General features: G+C 37.7%; 1 non-coding gene across 1 annotated transcript; it reads right to left on the bottom strand.

The window, feature by feature from the left end:
- Positions 1 to 5,535: 5,535 nt before the first annotated feature.
- LOC127089534 (small nucleolar RNA R71) lies at positions 5,536 to 5,642 on the bottom strand. The gene has a single exon (XR_007791115.1). It is a non-coding gene; the product is annotated as a small nucleolar RNA R71 (small nucleolar RNA).
- Positions 5,643 to 7,576: the final 1,934 nt, after the last annotated feature.

The following is a 7,576-nucleotide window of genomic DNA, read 5'->3' as shown; positions in this document are numbered from 1 at the left end:
CGCGACATTGGTAATTATATTAAATCACATATTTAACATAATAAATAGTGAGTGGTATCTAGCAACACATCACTGCTACCCAAGACACAAAAATGTCATGTGATCTGACAAATCCTTTTGTGATAATACTTATGAGTACAATTATCCTTTTGCCCTTATGTCTATATTGAACACAAGGCATTAACTGTGTCATCCCTGTCCAGTTCAATATTGGGACCTTAGACATTTATCCTGTTACACAGGATGGACAAATTCCATCTAGGTCACTCATGTCCCTCAACATGCTTCGTGGAGTACCCATAAACTGTCTTTATGGTCATCCAGTTACGAATAATGTTTGATCAACAATAAGGCACTCGACTCTACATCTAAGGTCTATAGTGGTTTCAGATCGAAGGGTGGTATACACCACTATCACCATGAGAATAACTTATGACACTTTGCATAGCATTCTATATAGTATTCTCATAACGGGTCAATCCAGTATAAATATTACTCTTAATATTCATACATATGTTTAAGACTTGATAACTCCTTATCCATGATCCATGAGATGTGATCATCAATCTATATACATAATAGTCTTAATGCTTTAATGTTATTCCACTTTACAACAAATCTCGACTACAGATACTTTAAGAATAATGTCCTTATGTTTAATGGGATCTCATGATTAAGTTACACTTGATAGCTTACTAGCTATTCTAGGGACTTTATTAAACATACATAATAAAGAAAAATACTTTTATTATTAATAAATAATTCGATACAAGTACCAAAAGTTTTGACCTCTAGGGCTTAGACCAACATAAATGATATTCAACAGTGTTGGAGGAACATGAATCTTATCTGCATAAATTTGATACTTGTGGCATTTCTTCACAAACTTGCGACAATCGGACTCCATTTTCAGCCAATAGTAACCTGCTCTCAAAATCTTCTTTGCCATAGCATGTCCATTGGAATGAGTACCAAAGGAACCTTCATGGACTTCAGTCATCAATAAGTCTGCTTCGTGTCTATCCACGCATCTGAGCAAAACCATATCAAAGTTTCTCTTGTAATGCACATCACCATTCAGGTAGAAGTTGCCAACTAATCTTCTCAAAGTCTTCTTATCTTTCAAAGATTTCCGAGATGGGTAAATATGACTTTGAAGGAAATACTTGATATCAAAATACCACGGGTTTTCATCTTTGACTTCTTCAACAACAAATACATGAGCTAGCCTATCAAGACGTATCACAATCAAATTAGAAACTTCATTCTACAATTTCACCATAATCATTGAAGCCAACATTGTAAGAGCATCTGCCATCCGGTTTTCATCTCGAGGGATATGATGAAACTCAACCTTTGTAAAGAAAGTTCAAATCCTCCTCGCATAATTTCTATATGGTATCAAACCGGGTTGATTCGTCTCCCATTCACCTTTAATCTGATTCACAACCAAAATTGAATCTCCATAGACGTCAAGATATTTTATTCTGAGATCAATGGCCTCTTCAAGCCCCATAATGCAAGCTTTATATTCAACCATATTGTTTGTACACTTGAAAGTCAACCTAGATGTAAACGGAAAATGAGTGCATTGAGGAGTAACAATCACTTCCCCAATGCCATTACCATATGAATTAACAACTCCATCAAATACCATGCCCCAATAGGAACCAGGTTTTGGCCTTTCTTTAAGCAATGGTTCATCACAATCTTTCATCTTCAACTACAAAATCTCTTCATCAGGAAAGTCATACTATACTGAATGGCAATCTTCAATCGGTTGGTGAGCCAAGTGGTCAACCAAGACACTACCTTTAATTGCTTTCTGAGATCGGTATTCAATATCATACTCAGATAACAACATCTGCCAATGGGAAACTCTCCCAGTTAAGGAAAGCTTCTCAAAAATGTATTTGATTGGATCCATTTTGGATATCAACCAAGTAGTATGATTCAACATATACTGGCGCAGACGCTTAGCCGCCCAAGCAAACGCGCAACATGTTTTCTCAAGCATAGAATACCGAGTCTCACAGTCGGCAAATTTCTTACTGAGGTAGTAAATTGCAAATTCTTTCTTTCTAGATTCATCTTGCTGACCAAGAACACATCCCATACTCTAATCAAGCACAGCCAAATACATGATCAAAGGTCTTCCTTCAACAGGTGGAGATAGAATCGGAGGTTTCAAGCATATATTCTTTGATACTGTCAAAAGCTTTATGGAAATCTTCGATCCAATCACAAGACTGATATTTCCTAATAAGCTTGAATATAGGCGCACATGTGGCAGTCATATGCGATATAAATATTATGATATAATTCAAACAACCAAGAAAACCTCTGACTTGCTTCACGGTTTTGAGCGCTGACATTTCTTGTATTGCTTTGACCTTGGCATGATCAACTTCAATACCCTTCTCGCTGACAATGAAGCCCAACAACTTACCAGAACGAACACCAAAAGTACACTTATTGGGATTCAAGTGGAGTTTGTACTTACTCAAACGCTGGAGTAACTTCAATAAATGCTCAACATGTTCTTCTTCATCACTTGATTTTGCAATCATATCATTAACATAAACTTCGATCTCTTTATGCATCATATCATGAAAAAGAGTGGTCATAGATCTCTGGTATGTCGCACCAGCATTCTTTAAACCGAAAGGCATCACTCTATAGCAGAATGTTCCCCAGGGTGTAATGAATGTGGTATTCTCCATATCTTCAGGTGCCATCTTGATTTGGTTATAACTGGAAAATCCGTCCATAAACGAAAAGACTTTGAATTTAGCTGTATTGTCTACCAACACATCAATGTGTGGCAGAGGAAAATCATCTTTAGGACTAGCTTTGTTCAAGTCACTATAATCAACACACATGCAGACTTTTCCATCTTTCTTTGGAACAGGCACAATATTGGCCACCCATTGCGGATACTCAGAGGTAACAAGAAAACCAGCATCGATCTGTTTCAGCACTTCCTCTTAGATCTTAACTGCCATATCTGAATGAGTTCTTCTCAACTTCTGCTTGACCGGTGGGCATTCTGACTTCAATGGCAATCTATGCTCCACAATCTCAGAATCCAAACAGGGTATGTCTTGATAGGTGATAACATGAAATAATATCACATTTTTGGACTTGATTTAATTAAATTATATTGTTATTTGATTCGATTTATTTTATATTATTCGATATTACTTGGTATTCTATTATTATTTATTTCAGGTGTCATTATTTGAAGAATTGTGAAAAGGAAAGAAAAGGGGTGCAAAAAGAGGATTCTGTAGGAAAGCATTTCACTAAAGCCCAGCCCACGCCAACTACAAGGAAAATGGCCTGTGACGACCGCCACACTCATGTGACGAGCGTCACGCCCCTCTTAGTGTTACGAGCGTAACACATGGTGTGACGGACGTCACACCCCCACTCCTATTTTTCTGCCTTTGACGCGCGTAACAGAAGCACTTCTCCCCTATTTCTCCGCTTGACTCGTTGACGCGTTAGAAACGATACTAAAGGAAATTTTGGGAAACAGTTACTTTATGGAGGAATATAAATAGACCTCAAGGGATCCAATTGAAGCTCTCCTCTCTCTGCCGTATCTCTCCACGCCGTGCAATATTTTTACAACAATATATTTTCTTCAGCATTCCATTTTCTTTAGCATTTTATTTTCTTTGCTTTTGCTTTTCTTTTCTTTGCTAGCTTAATTTACTAAGCATTCAATTTATTTTCTCACAATAGTTTCTACACCGGAAACTATTGTGTAATTTTCACTGGATCTAACCTTACGTCAGATCACAATATTTTTATTTCCTTGTTTTATTTACCTATCTGCTCAAGAATTGTGAAGAACAAATCCAACCAACTTGTGGTGGAGTGTTCGAACATCGAAGCTAGGAACAAAACCAAGATTTCTAGTAATTTACCAGGTTCATTAATTAATTGAGTTATTGTTTTAATTTACATATGCTCTGTGCTGCTGTTTATACATATTGTCTGTTTGATATGGCTGTATTTATGCATGATTATTGTTTATGCGTGTTTGCCATGTCCGGCTAATTAATTTAGATATTGGTATGTAAAGTAAGCGGAATAAAGGAATCAAAACTAGTTGGTTTAAATTTGTTTCAAAATTTGGTCACTCTTTTTATGGTCTCAATTTACAGAGTTAATACCAAAGTTTTTGTACGAGAGTAAAAGACATAAAGAAGTTAAAATCAATAGAACGACAGTTTGAGCTTTTAACTGGACCTTGTAAATTGGACATTAACTTTAAATCAGGGCGAAAGCAATTTTTAAAGTTAATTAAATCCTAATCATTTTCAATTTTTTTTAAAGGTTAAATGTGAGGGCGAGAGTTAAGCATTTAAGTTTAATCATATAGTCTAAGTCAACAGAGAGAGAGTTTGAGACGAGGGCGTTTAAACGGTTAGTATTTTCTTAAAAAGAGTTTCTATAGATTCTATTATTTTCAAAAAGTGATTTTAGATTTAACTAAATAGTGAGAGCGTACGTTAATATAAAGTCATAGTCTGATTCAACAGAGCGAGAGTTTGAGAAGAGACTTTTAATTAATAGTGTCTACTGAAAAGACTTATTTTAAAACTAAGAAACCAACGAAGATTTGATTCCCTAATTACGACGAACTACATACCGATATCCGCGTTATTTGATACTTAATCTAGATCCAATTTTAGTTTTACTTTTCCCCCTAATCATCAAAGTATCATCCGCCTTAGCTTTACGAAGTAACCTTAGAAAAACGGTATATCGATTCATTAAGTCCCTGTGGGATTGATATCTTTTAAAACTACGCGATTAGACTATGCACTTGCAGTTAATACCCCAATAGACTCATAAAGTCGCGATCAAGTTTTTGGCGCCGTTGCCGGGGACTTTGATTTAGTCGATATCGTAACTCTTCTGTTACGCTGTAGAGACTAAAGCAATTTTTATTTTTTTCCTTCTTTTTCGTTGATTTGTATGCCACACACTCGCTCACAAGGCGAACCGTACTACTTACGAATCAACGACGTTGAACGATATCTCCGAGTCCTACGATGAATTCGGGAGTATCGTGCTGCAAACAATCTTCCTCCAATCGAAATTCCTGATCTCAAAAATCTCCTTCCTTCACCAATACCCGAGATGGCAGAACCAGCTCGTGCTGTTCGAGATTATGCTGCTCCATCGCAAGATGAGCCGCATTCGAGTATTGCTCCGCCCGCAATCGAAGCAAACAACTTCGAACTTAAACCTTCGCTGTTGCAGGCAGTGCAACAGAACCAATTTTCTGGAAATCCTACCGAGGATCCAAACCTTCATTTATCTGTATTTGTCCAATACGCTGATACTATTAAAGCTAATGGTGTCACTTCAGAGGCAATTCGACTTCGTCTCTTTCCTTTCTCGTTAAGAGATAAAGCTAGAAGATGGCTTCAGTCTCTTCCTTCCAACTCAGTCACCACATGGAATGAGTTGAAGAAAGTCTTTCTTGCCCGATATTTTCCTCCAAGCAAAACAGCTATGTTAAGAGCCCAGATAAATGGATTTAAGCAGAAAGATAACGAGTCTCTTTTCGAAGCACGGGAAAGATACAAAGACATGATGAGACTTTGTCCACACCATGGTTTAGAGGACTGGTTAGTAATTCATACCTTCTATAATGGTCTCTTGTACAACACAAGGTTAACAATAGACGCCACCGCCGGTGGTGCGCTTATGGATAAACCTTACGCTGACACTTATCAACTTATCGAAAGCATGGACCAAAACCATTATCAGTGGGGAAGCGACCGAACAATGGTAGAAAAACCTCAAACAAAAGGGGGCATGTACGAGATAAGTAGCCTTGATCATGTTAATGCAAAAGTGGATGCTCTTGCCCAGAAAATTGAAAGTTTAAATGTATCACCTCCAGCCATCGTGGTTGCCGTAACTCAAAATTGCGAAGTCTGTGGAATTCAAGGTCACACGCCTACAGATTGTCAACTCCTAACAGGAATCCAAGCAGAGCAAGTGAACTATGCTCAAGGAAATCCCTACTCGCATACCTATAACTCAAACTGGAAGAACCATCCTAATTTTTCATATAAAAGTAACAACGCTTTATACGCACCAGGTAAAGCTCCCGCTCAAGCCCCAGCTATACCTCCTGGATATCAAAAGCCGACCCCATCTACACCTAACAATAACGTTCCTAGGAAATCCAATTTGGAAATCATGATGGAGAACTTTATAGCTTCTCAACAGCAAACCAATAAAGAATTCTTAAACCAGAATGTACACACTAGAGAACAAATTAAACAACTAGCAAGTAAAGTAGATGCGCTGGCTACCCATAACAAAATGCTGGAAACACAAATATCGCAAGTAGCTCAACAACAAGCGTCTACTGCTGCCCCAACTGGTACATTTCCTGGACAGCCCCAACCTAACCCGAAAGGCCACGCTCATGCAATTATATTAAGAAGTGGAACAGAGGTAGAAGGACCGTCTGACCCAAGGATTGAGAACCAAAACTCTAAAAAGTCAACTGAGGAAGAAGGTAGACCTAAGGAAAAGGAAGAGTGTAATAAAGAAACAGTAGAAAACAAAGAACCTTATGTACCTCCACCGCCTTACAAACCACCTATCCCTTACCCTCAAAGGCTAATTAAAACCAAAGACGCGGGCCAATTTAAGAAATTTGTTGACCTACTGAAACAATTAAATGTCACCATTCCTTTTACAGAAGCTATTACACAGATGCCTTCATATGCTAAGTTCTTAAAAGAAATTTTATCTAATAAAAGGAAACTTGAAGATAGCGAAACCGTTACACTCACTGCTGAGTGTAGCGCAATAATCCAGAATATGCCTCCTAAACTTAAAGACCCTGGTAGTTTCTCTATACCCTGTCACATAGGAAAATTTGTCATAGACAAATCTTTATGCGATTTAGGAGCAGGTATCAGTGTTATGCCCTTGTCCATATGCAAGAGACTTGAAATGGGAGAATTAAGACCAACTAAAATGTCTGTGCAATTAGCAGATCGTTCCGTTAGATATCCCGTAGGAATTCTTGAAAACGTTCCCGTGCGCATAGGTCAATTCTACATTCCCACCGATTTTATAATTATGGACATAAGAGAAGATGAAGTTACCCTCATTATATTGGGAAGACCTTTCTTAGCAACCGCCGGTGCTATCATAGACGTAAAACGAGGACGACTCACTTTCGAAGTAGGAGAAGAGAAAATTGAGTTTATTCTTTCCAAATTTTTGAAAGCACCTGCAATAGAAGACACATGTTACTTCATGGATATCATCGATGAATGCATAAAAGAAACAGAATTAGAAAATGACGATTTATCCGACTATCGTGTAGAAGAAAGACTGAACCAATGTTTAGCAATAACATCGGATCCTACACAATGCCTCAAGAAACCAACCCTCGACCTGAAAACACTTCCCAAAAATCTGAGATATGAATTCCTAGACTTAGAACTTGAACGACCAGTGATAGTCAATGCAAACCTAGGAAAACTTGAAACCGAAAAACTCCTACATATCTTAAGAAAATATC

This window comes from Lathyrus oleraceus, chromosome 5 (genome assembly GCF_024323335.1).
Source record: "Lathyrus oleraceus cultivar Zhongwan6 chromosome 5, CAAS_Psat_ZW6_1.0, whole genome shotgun sequence".
Classification (NCBI taxonomy): Eukaryota; Viridiplantae; Streptophyta; class Magnoliopsida; order Fabales; family Fabaceae; genus Lathyrus; species Lathyrus oleraceus.
This window is presented reverse-complemented; position numbering and strand designations above follow the sequence as displayed.